A 15,767-nucleotide genomic window follows, 5' to 3' on the forward strand; every position below is an offset into this window, starting at 1 on the left:
ATAGTAATTAAGTAAGGAAAACATATTCAATAAATTGCAAAAAGTATATACCTATAGGGATAATATTTTGAAGAGTGCATTGGAAATATTCTAATATAATTATTAATTTGATTGTACAATTTCACATTGACAGTAATGAAGTAGATAACTTTAATGCTAATTGGACAAGATTGTCTTTCTAAATGAGCAAATCCAATATCTCCTTCTACTTTATCAAGAAAACAACTGAGCAAAAAATGGAAATTAACATAGGAATCTATAACATCTTCAATGAATTTTTGTTTATTAACAAATATTAATTTCACAAAGTATTTTATTGTGTTATATACATCTGTCCATATAATGTAGCTTGGTAAATTATATTCCTTTTATTAATTTCATTTTCCTATATTTATACTCACGTTTTATTCTGTCATCATACTAACATAAAATATTTGAATATATTTACTCCACAATATTTCTCTTAATCTCCTCTCTTAATTTTTTCCAAATTTAATACTTTCCAACTTTTACACCTGAGTCATTCATTTTATTTTCTGAGTCTAGAGTCTGCATATGAGAAATCTAGTATTTGTTTTTCACGCTATGGCATATTGCTTTAATATGAAGGTTTCCAGTTCTAACTATTTTCTTGACGATGAAATTGTTTCATTATTATGTGTGACTAAATAATATATCATTGTGCATATATGCATATATATTATAATTTCTTTAGTCAATCAGTGATTAAGGAACATGTAGGTTGAGTCTGTAACTACTTATGTTTTTTATGTGGGAGAAGGAAGGATGGAAATAATGATGTTTGGACTGAGAAACATGCTCTTTAGGCAGGCACTCTAGTATTTGAAACATCCTCTCAGCTGCTCTTTCATTAGTATTTCAGTAATGCATTATATTCAAAAAGTAAAATTTAATTACATTTGCAAAGGAGTTCTTTTTCAGTATCAATATTATTTTTATTACAGTTTTACATTTAGTATGTCATATGAGTATGGGGGTGTATGTGAGCATGAAAATGCATGCATGTTTGTACCTGTAGCTGACTCTAGGGAAATGGACACTGTGAGAAACAGGATTCAAATAAAAGTTTACGACCTGTAAGTTGATAAATTAATGTATAAGTCCAGTTTGTTGAGTGTAATTTCAAGATCATATTTTTTAGGTTTCATACCAACAAAGTAGATGTTTCTAATCCAAAATCATAAGGAATAAAAAGCTACTCTGTTTCATAATCATTGTCTTAGTACTCCAGACATTTTTTATTAGTGAAAAATATGATTGGTCAGTAGTAAGTCTTTAGAAACTCTACATTTTCCCCAAAATCTTCAGATGTACTATTTGGAAATAAATTACAAATATATTTATAAACATACAGTTACAATATGATTTTATATATCTAAATATATGTATATAATATAAAAGTATCATATATTTAGTTATGATTTAAATGTGTATCTTAAATATTTATTTAATTTTAAATGTAATTCATTTCATCATATATATATATATATATATATACATATATATATATATGTAGACATTTTTTTTGGTAAGTCATGTGGCTTGAACTCTGGGCTTAAGTGCTATCCCTGTGCTCTTCAGCTCAAGGCGAGAGCTCTACTGCTTGAGACATAGGTCTACTTCCAGTTTCTGGTGGTTTATTGGAGATAAGAATGTCAAGATAAGTATTCAAATGTTTTTCTCCCCTTGGTATTATTTCTAACATATTTATAAGATGATTTCTTTGTTCTTTGTATGTCTCTCCCCCACGGCATAACCCCTGCTTTCATTGTAGTTTATGTTGGTATAATTTGTGGAGGGAAAGGGAAAAAAACAACTTGTTTAAATAGGGATACAGGTGGACTCATTGCAACAATGAAATATACAAGGTGTTATATCGAAAAATGAACTTTACAACTTTGGCTGGGAGGTGGGGGTAGATGGGAAGGGATGGGAAGGTGAAACAAAGGAGCACGCAACAACTCTTGATAAGAAATGCACACATTACCTTGCCCATGTAACTGTAACCTCTCTGTATGGTATTTTCACAATTTAAAAACAAAACAAAACAAAAATAAAACCTGAGAGAGTCCAGGACAAAGACGCCAGAAGCAGCAGGAGAGCAGATTCTGCTCAACACCAGCTATAACTGACAAGGAGCAGATATCTTCATCCTGCAGATCACTGAACAGAGACGGCCCAGGATCCAAGACTGTGGTGTGAGTAGAACCCTGACATCCTTACTCCTCAACGAGCAAAGGAGGGAAGGCCACCCCTCCCCCATCACCAGAGATCTCCATCTTTGATCCTGACAAAGCCCCACTGAGCAACTACCTCCAACTCAGGCCTTGGTCGAAAATAAAAGAGTCATTTAACTGCTCACAGGAACCTGACCTGACCTGCCAGGCTCAACTCCACCCAGGGCAAAGTCACACATCCCAAACAGAGATTGCTCAGCCTCCAGAGCAGTGACTTTCTACATTGGGTAAACAGAGTCAGAGGCTGCCCCTCCCTACAGCAGCCTAGACAATCAATTGAAATTTAATAAACAAAAAACCTAAGAATGTCTCTAGGCTGACCTCTGTGAATGTCTCAGGAGCTAACCCTTCAGGAAAAACTACTGTTTGCTGAAAGGCCTCAACCCTACCCAGAACCTAGCCTCATCACAGCATCTCCAAACTAGAGGAAACAGCCATCTCCCTCTTTTGTGATACTCAAAGTAGATTGCCCTCACACTGAACTAGCCTGGGAGGCAGATCACAAAATCCTGGGTAATGCAGAGCATTTTTCTGCCTGCTCAAACAAACTAACTTAAGAAACCAATCAAGCCAGTGGAAAAACAACCACCACAAGCAGACCAGAGACTCCACCAAGAGACTGGTTAGGGACACAGTGGAGATACAGGATTTTCCGATTCTCACCCTCCCCCACCAAAAAGAAATCAAAGAACTCTTTTTTTTACCGTTTTTAATTTTTTTGAAAAATACTTTTTCTATTAATCTATTTTTTTCTCTCATAAATTTTTAGTTGTGTGTGTATGTTTTTTTATTTTTTGACCTTTTAGTCCTTTTTTAATTCTTTTCATTTTTTCTATTTTTTTTCCTTTTTTACATGACTTAATTGCTGTTCTGCTCAGCCCCAGATATATACCTGCCATTGATTATTAGACCTTATGCCCCATTGTGTACATACTTAATCCAGAAGTTTATCACTCAATTGACAACCTCAGGCGTAAGTTCTTCATTAGCAGTATTATATCTTTATACCTATATAATTTTCAAGTAACTAATTTTAGGAAATTTTATTTTTTAGTTTTTCATACCTCTTTCTATCTCTCCCCTCTTCTCATCCTATCCTTTTCTTCTCTCAACATCACTTCTTTAAACTTATATAATTTTTACGTGTTTAATTTTTAAATTTAAATTTTTGTTTTTCCATTTTTTTCTTGTTTTTTTTGTTTGTTTGTTTTACTCACTCTCCTATCATTCTGTCCAATCCATTTCCCTCTCTGCGATTAGGATTTGGTTAAATTCACTGTTTTTTTACCTCTCTACATCACTCTAATCCTATTTTTCAACACATGTCTCCTTAAACCTAAAAATTTCTGGTTTGCCAAATTTATATTTGCTATTTTTAGCCCATAAATCCATAGTTGTTTGATGTTGAATAGATCGTATCTGATTAACTAGATTGTATCTGCAGCCATTTTGATGGTGCAACTACAGTACTTTGGTTGATGCTTGCCGTAAAACAGTGTTCTAGCACAAAATTGGTGTTACTTTCATACAAAATGGGCAGAACAAGCCAGTAAAACACAAGAAAAATGGCAGGTCTGGGTATCTCAAGTCCCACTCATGACATCTGGTAACAGAACAATTCATGAATAATCCAGAGGAGAGTTCCTAAAAAGATCTACAAATACTACTGGTGAACATGGTGAATGAAAAGATTTAAAATCTGCAAAGGACTCAGTGTGAACATAATAAGGAGAGAGAGGAGGCAAAGCAAAGGATAATACAGGAATCTCATGAACGTGATTAAGCTACTCAAAGATTGATACAGGACTTGAGTGAACAGGTTTAGAACAGTCAAAGAGAAATTAAGGAAATGTGTGAACAGGCTGAGAACAGTCAAAGAGAAAGACAGGAATTGCATGAGGAGGCTGAGAACAGTCAAAGAGAACTACAGGAATTGTGTGAAGATGAGGAAGCTAATCAAAGACTAATAGAGGCATTGTGAGAGTGGGGATGACACTAGACAAAGATCAATAGAAGCATTCATGGAATCCACAAACAGACAGCTGAAGGAATTCACGGAGATCACAAATGGAATGCTGAATGGAGCCCTACAGAAGGAATGGGAATCCAAGGAAACATAGCCAATCAACTAAGTGATTTGAGAATAAACTCTGAACACCAAATTAAGGAAGTAAAAAGTTTATACAAGATTAAAACAAAGTTCCAACAATGAATTTGAAGCCATCAAAGCTGACCAATTAGAAGGAAAAGAAATAAAAACCAAAGTAGAAAGTCTTGACAGTAGATTTGATCATGTAGAAGATACAATCAAGGGGATTGAAGATAGCCTAGATATTATAGTGAAAGAACATACAACTATGCAAGACAAATCCAAGTATTATAAAAGATCTATTCAACATTTGGAAGACACCATCAAAAGTCCTAATCTGAGGATAATGGGTATAGAGGAGCCCATAGGGACAGAAGTTAATGGTTTAGGAAATTCATTTAACAGGATGTTAGCAGAGAACTTCCCAAACATGCAAAAAGTTAGGCCTATTCAGATACAAGAAGATTTTAGAACCCCAAATAGACCAGACCATAACAGTACATGCCACCATGACATTAAAATCCTCAGAGGATCAATTCAGACCAAGGAAAAGATCCTTAAAGCTGTCAAGGAGAAAAGATAAACCACTTATAAAAGGAAACCAATTAGAATAATCTCTGATTTGTCAGCAGAGACAATTGAAGCAAGAAGAGCCTGGAATGATGTATACCATGTCCTAAAGACAAACAACTATCAACCAAGATACTGTACCCAGCTATACTCTCCTTCATAACCGAAGGTCAAATAATAATTTTCCATAGCAAAGAAAAGCTGAAATAATATATCTCCAACAAGCCAACCTTACAAAAGATACTTAAAGATTTCCTCACATGGAAAACCAACAAGACCACAATAAGAGCAAAGAAACCGCACAAAAAGTGAGAATCCAAGAACCATAAGAAGAACACAGTTGCCTCAGCGCCCAAGAAGTTGGATAACATGGCAGGAACTCATAAAAACCTCTCAGTCATATCTTTCAACATTAATGGGCTTAACTCTCCAATTAAGCCACATAGATTATCTAATTGGATTACAAAGCAAGATTATTCTATATGCTACCTTCAGGAGTCACACCATGCCCATAAAAACAAATATATTTTGAAAGTGAAAGACTAGAACAAAATGTACCAAGCATTCTCATTGTGGTGAGGTGGTATCACAATGTTGTTTTGATTTGCATGTCTTTTATGGCTAGGGAGGTTTAGCATTCCTTCATGTGTCTACTGGCCATCCTTCTTTCCTCTTCAGAGAAGTTTCTCTTTAAGTCTTTCACCCATTTATTTATCGTACAGTTGTTTCTTTGAGGATTTGTTGGGGATTTAATTTTTTGAGTTCCAGGTATATTTTAGATATGAGACTCTTGTTCATTGTATGGATAGTAAATATCTTCTCTCAATCCGTGGGCTTTCTATTGATCTTGCTAGCTATATCCTTTGCCGAGAAGAAGCTCTGAAATTTCATGCAATCCACTTTCTCCAACCTTTCATTGATTTGTTGTGTTTCTGGGGCTCTATTAAGAAAATTTCAACCTGTGCCAAGGAGACCTAGGGTTTCTCCTATTCCATCCTGTAATATTTTCAGAGTATCTGCTTGACTCCAAGGTCTTTGTTCCATTCGGAGTTGATTCTGGTGCAGGGTGATATATAAGGATCTAGCTTTAGTTTTTTACAAGTGATTAACCAATTTTGCTACATCATTTACTGAAGAGGCTGTCTTTCTGCCATTCTATATTTTGAGCTCCCTTATCAAAGATTAGATGGCTATAGGTCTGTGGGTTCATTTCTGGGTTTTCAATTCTATTCCATTGGTCCTGAGGTCTGTTCTTGTGCCAGTACCAAGCTGTTTTGATTACTATAACTTTGTAGGAGGGTTTATAATTTGGTATTGATATTTCTCCAGCACTGATCTTTCTGTTAAGGATTGTTTTGCTATTTGGGGTCTTTAATTGTTCCATATGTATTTTTGGATTTCCTCTACTATTTTCTTGAAGAATGAGATTGGAATATTCATAGGTATCGCATTGAATTTGTAGATAGCCTTGGGGAGTATTGCCATTTTCAGGATGTTGATCTATCCATTCAAAGAGCATGGGGGGTTTTCCCACTTTCTAACATCCGTCTTCATTTCCTTTTTCAGATTTTTAAAGTTTTCATCATAGAGGCCCTTCACTTCTTTCATTACATTAATTCCTAGGCATTTGATTTTTTTGTGGGGTTATTACAAATGGAGTTGCTTTCCTGATTTCAGCCACACATTTCTCATTGTTGGCATACAGAAAAACCATTGATTTTTGAGGGTTAATTTTATATTCTGTTATTTTGCCAAAGTTTTGAAGATGCTGGAGGGGATTTGAACAGAATGGAAAATGACTGCAATGTTTGTGGGAGTGTAAACATGTTCATGTACTTTGGAAAATGCTATGGATATTACTCAAAAGACTCCACATAGAGCTCCCGTGTGACCCAGCAATCCCACTTTTGTGCATTTAACCATATGATCACAAACAAGACCATACTAAAACTACCAGCACAACTATGTTTATTGCAGCATTATTTACCATAGCTAACATATGGAACCAACCCCGTTGCTCCTCAGTAGATGAATGGATCAAGAAAATGTGGTATACATACACAATGGAATTCTATGCCTCCATCAGAAAGAATGGCATTGACTCATTCGTTAGGAAATGGAATGACTTAGAAAAATTATATTAAGTGAAGTAAGCCAGTCCCAAAGAAATATAGATCCTATGGTTTCCCTTATTTGCAATAACTAGTATATGTGTGAGACAAACAAAAACTGTCAGACAACTTGATGTTAAGTTAAATGAACCGCATGTTAAGGATTCAATTTTTTTAATTTCCTGTGATTTGTTCTAAGATGTTTATAAGATGATTTCTTTGTTGCTTTGTATGTATATCCCCCAGAGTATAAGCCCTGCTTTCACTGTATTTGGTGTTGATATATTTTGTGGAAGGAAATGGAAAAAAATACAACTGTTTAAATAGGCTTACAGGTGGAACCATTACAATTATAAGATGAACAAGAAGTTATATTTAAAAATGTACTTTACAAATTCAGTGGGGTGGGGGGTGGACGGGTGGGGATGTGGTGGTAGGAGCCTGTAGGGGTGGGGGTGTGGAAATGGGAAGGGATGTTATGGGGAAACAAAAGATGAGGCAACAATGCTTGATAAGAAACTTACTCACTATCTTGCCCATGTAATTGTCAACCCTCTGTATGATATTTTCATAATAAAACAAAACCAAACCAAACAAACAAAAAATCTACCAAGCATATGGCCCCCATAAAGAGGCGGGAGTTACAATCCTAATATCTGAAAAAATTGACTGCAAATTAAAATTAGTCACAAGAGATAAAAAAGTTTATTATATACTAATTAAGGGATCTCTCCTTCAGGAGGATATTACAATTCTGAATATCTATTCACCAAACAATGGAAAACCCAAATTTATGCAAGAAACACTACTTTCTCTCAAAGATCACATAGATACAAAGACATTAAATGTTGGGGGATTTAACACACTACTATCACTACTAGATAGAGCAACTCTTCAAAAACTCAATAGAGAAACTGCACATCTAAGCAACTGCATAGATCAACTAGCTTTATCTGACATCTACTGAGTATTTCAACCAGCAGCATCAGAATACATGTTTTTCTCAGCAGCACACGGAACATTTTCCAAAATATTCCACATTTTAGGTAACAAATCAAACTTGTCTAAATTCACAAATATTGAAGTAATACCTTGCATTCTTTTAGAATACAAGGGAATAAAATTAGAATTCCACACCAAAATACACCAAAGAGAGTCATGTAACACATGGAGGCTGAACAACACACTGTTGAATCATCAGTGTGTCATGGAAGAGATGAGAAACGTAATTAAAATGTTCATGATATTCAACAAAAATGAACACACAAATTACCAGCTCCTCTGGGACACAGCAAAGGCAGTACTCAGAGGCAAGTTTGTAGCTCTGAGTTCCTACATCAACAAATTGGAGAGATCTGAAACCAACAACATTTGAACCACTTTGAAAAAGAGGAGCAAGATAAACTCCAATACAGTAGACGGAAAGAAATCATTAAAATTACATCAGAATTAAACAATTTAGAATCCAAATATGAAAACATAAAAAATCAAAAAGATAAAGAATTGGTACTTTGAAATATTAACAAATTTGACAGACCCTTAGCAAATCTTATGAGAAAAAGAAGAGAATACACTCAAATAAATAAACTCAGAGATGAGAATGGAAACATCACCACAGAAACAACCAAGCTTCAGAACATTATAACGGAATATTTATCAAACCTTTATACTAGTAAGTTAGAGAACCTGGCAGAAATGGACATTTTCCTAGCAAATATTGTAATGCTGAAAGTAAACCAAGATGAGTTAAACCAGCTTAACAGGCCCATATCAAGCATTGAAATAGACACAGTAATAAGAGACCTCCCATCTCAGAAAAACTCAGGACCAGGTGGATTTACAGCGGAATTCTACAAGGCCTTCATGTCAGAGCTCACACCAATACTCCTTCAACTCTTTAATGAAATTGAAGGAGGAAGTTCATTACCGAACTCATTCTATGAAGCCATCATAACCCTCATCCCCAAACCAGGCAGGTACTCATCAAAGAAAGAGAACTATAGACCCATTTCTTTGTTCTCTTTCTTTGATGAGTATTGATGCAAAACTTCTCAACAAAATTTTGGCCAATTGACTTGAACAATTCATCCCAAGTATCATACACCAGGATCAAATAGGATTCATTTCAGGGATGCAAAGTTGGTTCAATATAACCAAATAATCTGGTATAATTCATCACATCACAAACAGCAAGGATAAGAACCACATGGTTATCTCAATAGTTGCAGAAAAAGCATTTGACAAGGTTCAATAACCCTTTGTGATGAGGGTTCTGGAAAAATTAGGATTCCAGGGAACATTCCTCAATGCAATAAAGGCTGTATATGACAAAAACCTACAGCCAGCATAAAATTTAATGGTGAAAAACTAAAGCCATTTCCTCTTAACTCAGGAACAAGACAAGGATGTCCACTCTCTCCACTTCTCTTCAATTTAGTATTAGAATGACTAGCTACAGCAACAAGAAAAGAGGCAAATATAAAAATGATCCAAATAGGGAAAGATGAAATAAAACTCTTTCTCTTTGCAGATGACATTAGCTTGTGTTTAATGAATACCAAAGTCTCCACACCCAAGTATTTCAAGCTGATTCTAAACTTTGGCAATGTAACATGGTATAAAATTAACCCTGAAAAAATCAGTGGCTTTTCTCTATTCCAACAATGAGAAAAGTGTGGCTGAAATCAGGAAAGCAACTCCATTTGTAATAGCTCCACAACAATAAAATACCTAGGAAGTAACTTAACCAAAGAAGCTAAGGATCTCTGTGATGAAAACTTTATAAACTTGAAAAAGGAAATCAAAACATAAATTCGATAGTGGAAAAATCTCCCATGTTCCTGGATTGGAAGGATAAACATCGTGAAAATGGCAATACTTCCCAAGGCTATCTACTAATTCAATGCAATACCTATCGATATTCCTACCAGATGCTTCAAGGAAATAGAAGACGCAATGCAAAAATTCATACGGAACAATTAAAAGACCCAAATAGCAAAAGCAATCCTTAACAGAAAGAATAGTGCTGGAAGAATATCAATACAAACTTTTAAACTCTACTACAAAGCTATAATATTCAAAACAGCTTGTTACGGGCACAAGAACAGACCTCAGGACCAATGGAATAGAATTGAAAACCCAGCAATGAATCCACAGACCTAGAACACTGTAATCTTCAATGAAGAAGCCAAAAGGTATAATGGAAGAAAGACAGCCTCTTTAGTAAATGGTGCTTGCAAAATTGGTAAATTACTTTTAGAAAACAAAATCTATATCCTTATATATCACCCTGCACCAGAATCATCTCCAAATTGACCAAATACCTCAGAGTCAAAGCAGACACTCTGAAAACTTTAAAGGATGGAGTAAGAGAACCCTAGGTCTCCTTTGCACAGACCAATATTTTCTTTAAAGAGACCCAGAAAGAGAAAAAAAAAAAAACAAAAAAAAAGGATGGACAAATGGGATTGCATTAAATTGCATAACTTCTGCATGTCAAACACATAGCTAGCACGATCAGTAGAAGGTCTAGGGATTGGGAGATCTTCACTAGCCATACAAAGAACAAGGGCCTCATATCTAAAGTATACCTGGATCTCAAAAATATTAAATCCCCCAACAACAAATCCTCAAAGAAACAACTTCCCCATAAATCAATGGACTAAAAACTTAAAGGGAATCTTTTGTGAATAGGAAAGAAGGATGGCCAGTAAACACATGAAGAAACGCTCAACATCCTTACCCAGAAAAGAAATGCAAATCAAAACCACATCGTGATACCTCCTCACCCCAGATACAATGGCTATAATCAAGATCTCTAATAACAACAGATGCTGGAAGGGATGAGGACAGAAGGGAACCTTACTGCATTGTTGGTGGGAGTGTAAACTTGTTCAGCCACTTTGGAAATTAGTATGGAGGTTTCTCAAAGACTTTACAAAGAGCTCTCCAATGACCTAGCCATCAGACTTTTGAGCATTTACCCAAGAGATCACAAACAAAACCATACTAAAGCTACCATCATAACTATGTTTATTGCAGCATTATTTACCATAGCTAAGATATTGAATCAAACAAGAGGCCCCTCAGTAGATGAATGGATCAAGAAAATGTGGTCTATATACCCAATGGAATTCTATGCTTCCATCAGAAATAATGACATTGCCACATTTGTTAGGAAACAGAAAGAATTGGAAAAAGTATATTAGGTGAAGTAATCCGAGCCCAAAGAAACATAGTTCCCTTGGTTTCCCTTACTTGCAATCCCTAGTATATGTCTGAGACAATCGGAAACGTTCAGATAAGTTGATGTTTGGCGAAATGTACCCGAAAGTAAGGATTCAAATGTTTTTCTTTCTTATGATTGTTTCTAACAAATTTATAAGATGATTTCTTTCTTGCTTTGTATGTCCCTTCCACAAGGTATAACCCCTGCTTTCACTGTATTTTATGTTGGTATAATTTGTGAAGGGGAAGGGAAAAATCAAATGAGGACCCATTGCAGCAATGAGATGTACAAGATTTATGTCGAAAAACGAACTTTACAACTTTGGCTAGGGGGGGGATTAAAGGGAGGGGGAGTGGGGGGACGGGAAGGGATGGGAAGGGGAAACAAAGGAGGAGGCAAAAAAGCTTGATGAGAAATATACTCATTTCTTTGCACATGTAATTGGGCCCACTGTTTACTATATTTTCACAATAAAATATTATCTGAAAAAATTGTATGAATAGATATGATTTTATTTTTCATTACAAACATAGAATGTAGTAAAAGTTTTCATAGCAATTACACTGCACTAGGTTGAGGGCAGATTCAAATGTAAATAATATACTGTGTTCATGTACAGAATTTGAGCATGAAAAATTTTAATATGCCTGTGGTCCTAAAACCAATACCTTACTGATATTGTGTGACAAATACAACTTCCTATATGTACAGAAATTTTCCTTGTATCTTTCTAATACATATTTTTATTGTAAATGTCCTGTGCACAGGGTTTACAGTTACATAAATAAGGTAATGAGTACATTTCTTACTGAGCATTTTTATCCTCTCCTTGTTTTTTCCCATACCGTCCCTTCCTTCCACCCCTCCCCCCAACCCTTTTCTACACACCCCCCCGCATCTGATAGAGTGTCTTGTACATCTCATTGTTACAATGGGTCAACCTGTATCCATTCCTTGTATCTTAAATGAAGAATTGCTGGCTTGATTTATGCTGATTCTACTTGTATAGATACACCTAAAATCACTTGCCAAGTCCAAGAGCACATAAATAATATTCACATCACTTTTTTTCATTTTGTTATAATTGTGTTCTACACATTTATTGACAGGTTACAAATTATTCTCAAATTTTAATGCATTAAAATACTTTCTTTTTTTCTTATTTTCTTAGCTAGGAAATCAGCAAGACCTCAGTAAGTATTCCTCACATAAGACTTTTCAAATGGGTTGGTGAAATGTTGAGCTGAGCTCCCATCTTTTCAGAACTCACACTTCTGCTTAGGAATTGATGCTGGCTGTTGGAAAAGAGCTCAAGGAAGAATGTCATTTAAAGCCTTATAACTTTATTCTGTACCGGGGTATTTTCTTGCTACTTTGTTTATTGAGCGTGTCTACAAGAACAACATTCCCTGGGGAGCAGGGAGATGCCATATGAGGTTTTCTTACTGAGATTTCTGAGTGACTTGCTATCACTTGTACTGCATTTTGCAAATTGAATCTGTCAAAACCATTTTAAGAGATATTTGGTTTTAAAAGATATTTGGTTCCAAGCATTTTGTCTAAGGCATATTCAACAACTAGTGAAACTTGTGTTGTCTGTAGCTATGTGTCCTTCTCTATGTGTGCATGTATAGATGTGTATAAGTATGTGTGTATTTTTGTGTATAGTAACATGCATGTCTACATATAGACGGGCATATACACACATATATTCATATACAAATAAATATACATATATAAATATATGTGCATATATATATATATATATCAGTTGTTCAGTGATTCAATCTATAGTTCCCAGCATATTGCCACTCTCACAATGTGTACATGATAAACTGCTCTGAGGGTATTTGTTGTATGATAGACATCTTTTGTACTCACTTCCCCCATTAACCTTGTTTTTCATCCCTGAATACCTTCGGTCTACTTTGCATAGGTTAGCATTGTTTTCATTATATGTATTCACTGATAATAGAAGAAAAATTGGTTTGTAAAAGAAAGAGAACTTTTAGGTCAGAGGTTAAAAGTATCCTAACGTCTCAATGATTCTTATGAGATAAAATTTGTAATAGTAGTAAAAGTGAAAAGGAATTCCTAGATCTGTTGTTTTGCCATTTAGAATAGGAAAGAATAACATCACGTCACTATTATAACTCTTAAAGAATGCAAGGGTAACTGATGGTCGCTATCATTTTTCCACAACACCAGTGGATTCTGAAGAATAATAGTAGACCAGCAGAAATTGTAAGTACCAGACATGGAGCATGAAAGATAAAGAGAGGAAATGAGAGAGTGAAAGAGAAAGAGAAATATCACAATACTGAAAGTGCATAACAGATAAACAAGAGCTGTATGAGAATATTCATACTGCTATCTTTAGACTTTACATGTACATTTGGAGGTATTTGATGTATGTTAACCCATTAACATGAAATATAAAGTTATTTTGATAAAAATAAAAATGATTCAGGAGAAATTATAAATGCAAAAACAATCTTCACAGAAGCAAATTCTCAGAAATATTTCATCACTTTGAAAAGGATAAAGTGGATGAAGTTAGTAGTATGACAATTCACAAAGACATAAAAAGATATTATTATATTTCATTATATATCCCAAAGAAGAAAGCAATTATTGTTTAGATGATTTTTTAAAACACAGTCTCTCAGGTGTTGGGAAGGTGGCTCAGTGGTAGAGTGCCTGCCTTGCATGCACTGGGTTTGATTCCTCAGCATGATATAAGCCAAAAAAGATGGAAGTGTGTTGTGGCTCAAGTGTTAGCGCTAGCTTGGAGCTGAGGGAGAGCACCTAGGACCCAGAGTTCAAGCCCCATGACCAGAAAAATCAAAATATAAAACAACACAAAACACAGTCTCTCACTTTTGTGGCTTCAACTCTGTAATACCACTGCTTCAGCCTAGGGCTAAGGTTTTAGGTGTGTATATTTATCAACACTCCTGATTCAGACTCTACTTAATCATTTTTTTAAAATAAATATTTTGTTCTTAATTTTCCTCTTTGTAAATTCACATGCCCTATAAAAAATGGTTCGGCCATCCCAGTAACCTTCTCAATGTACCTCCTAATAACGACTTTCAAAAAGTTGTATTATATTACAAGGAAAACAATGCTACAAATAAGGAAAACCAATAAAAATATTAATGATTAAAATAAAAACTAAAATAATTATCAGTGTTTTCAGTATTTGAAGGGTATTACCTATTAGATTTTACTATTTTCTCATATCCCTGTAATTTAAAATGGGCTAAGGTTATGATATTCAACAAGAGGTTTTTAGGTTATGAGTAATCTTTAAAGTTACCCACTAAGATTACTCTTTATGGCTCATCTAATCATTTGTATATGTCTTATATCATCATTTGTTCCTCGCTAACATATAAAATAAGGAAGCCAGGGGCTGGGAAGGTAGCTCAGTGGTAGAGAGCTTGCCTTGCATGCTTGAAGCCCTGGGTTCAATTCCTCAGCACCACATAAGCAAAAAGAAAAAAGCCGGAAGTGGCGCTGTGGCTCAAGTGGTAGAATGCTAGCCTTGAGCTGAAGAGCTGAGGGAGAGCGCCCAGGACCATAGTTCAGGCCCCACGACCGGACCCAAAAAAATTAAAAAAACATAAAATAAAATAAGGAAGCCCTATAGTTTTAACAGAAACTGTGTAGTTAACAAAGTCTTAACTCTTTATTCTGCTCCTTTACATAAAGACTTGGCAACTTCTGATTAGTAATGTTCCTATAAACTCTTAAATATACATTCATAGTAGCATATGTCTGTTCTGTTACCATAAATCTTAAATATTTTATCGAAAAGTTTTATTACCTGCCAAACAGTCCTTGTTTTAGCATATATAAGCAAATTCCCAAAATTAAATATATTTAAACCATTAAAACTTTTAACAAAACTTAACACTTGCTGCAGTGTTCATTATGACAGGTGCCTTGTATAGAATAATTTAATTCCTCCTCCTACACATCTCTTGAACAACAAATATCTGGAATTATTTTGTTTTTGACATGTCAATCTTGATTTTAGTCTTAAATGTGTGCTTATTTAAGAAGTACATGGTTCTAAAATTTCATGAAAATTCTTTTAAACTTACTTTTTGTTGAATTGTCTAGTTTAAGAAAATCAATTACATTTTATATATAAAACATGTTCTATGTTCCATTCAGCATCACTTACTCTAACATTGGAACTATACAGAGAAGATTTGAATGACCCCTGTGCAAGGATTGCAGGCAAATTCCTGTACCATTACCTACTTTCACAACAACAGATGCTGGAGGGGATGTGGCCACGAGTTAACTGTACTGCACTCTTGGTGGGAGTGTCAACTTGTTCAACCACTTTGGAAAGTAGTATGGAGGTTCCTCAAAAGACTTCACATAGAACTCCCCTATGACACAGCAATCCCACTTTTGAGCATTTACCCAAAAGATCACAAACAAGACGGTACTAAAACTGCCATCACAATTATATTTATTGCAGCATTGTTTAA

At 35.0% G+C, this 15,767-nt stretch overlaps 1 non-coding gene across 1 annotated transcript; it reads left to right on the forward strand.

The window, feature by feature from the left end:
* Positions 1-15,428: 15,428 nt before the first annotated feature.
* On the forward strand, positions 15,429-15,535 carry LOC138835181 (U6 spliceosomal RNA). The gene has a single exon (XR_011374496.1). It is a non-coding gene; the product is annotated as a U6 spliceosomal RNA (small nuclear RNA).
* The last annotated feature ends 232 nt before the right edge of the window (positions 15,536-15,767 follow it).

The sequence above is a fragment of the Dipodomys merriami genome, unplaced genomic scaffold, assembly GCF_024711535.1.
Source record: "Dipodomys merriami isolate MVZ:Mamm:240054 unplaced genomic scaffold, mDipMer1.0.p SCAF_23, whole genome shotgun sequence".
NCBI classification, from domain to species: domain Eukaryota; kingdom Metazoa; phylum Chordata; class Mammalia; order Rodentia; family Heteromyidae; genus Dipodomys; species Dipodomys merriami.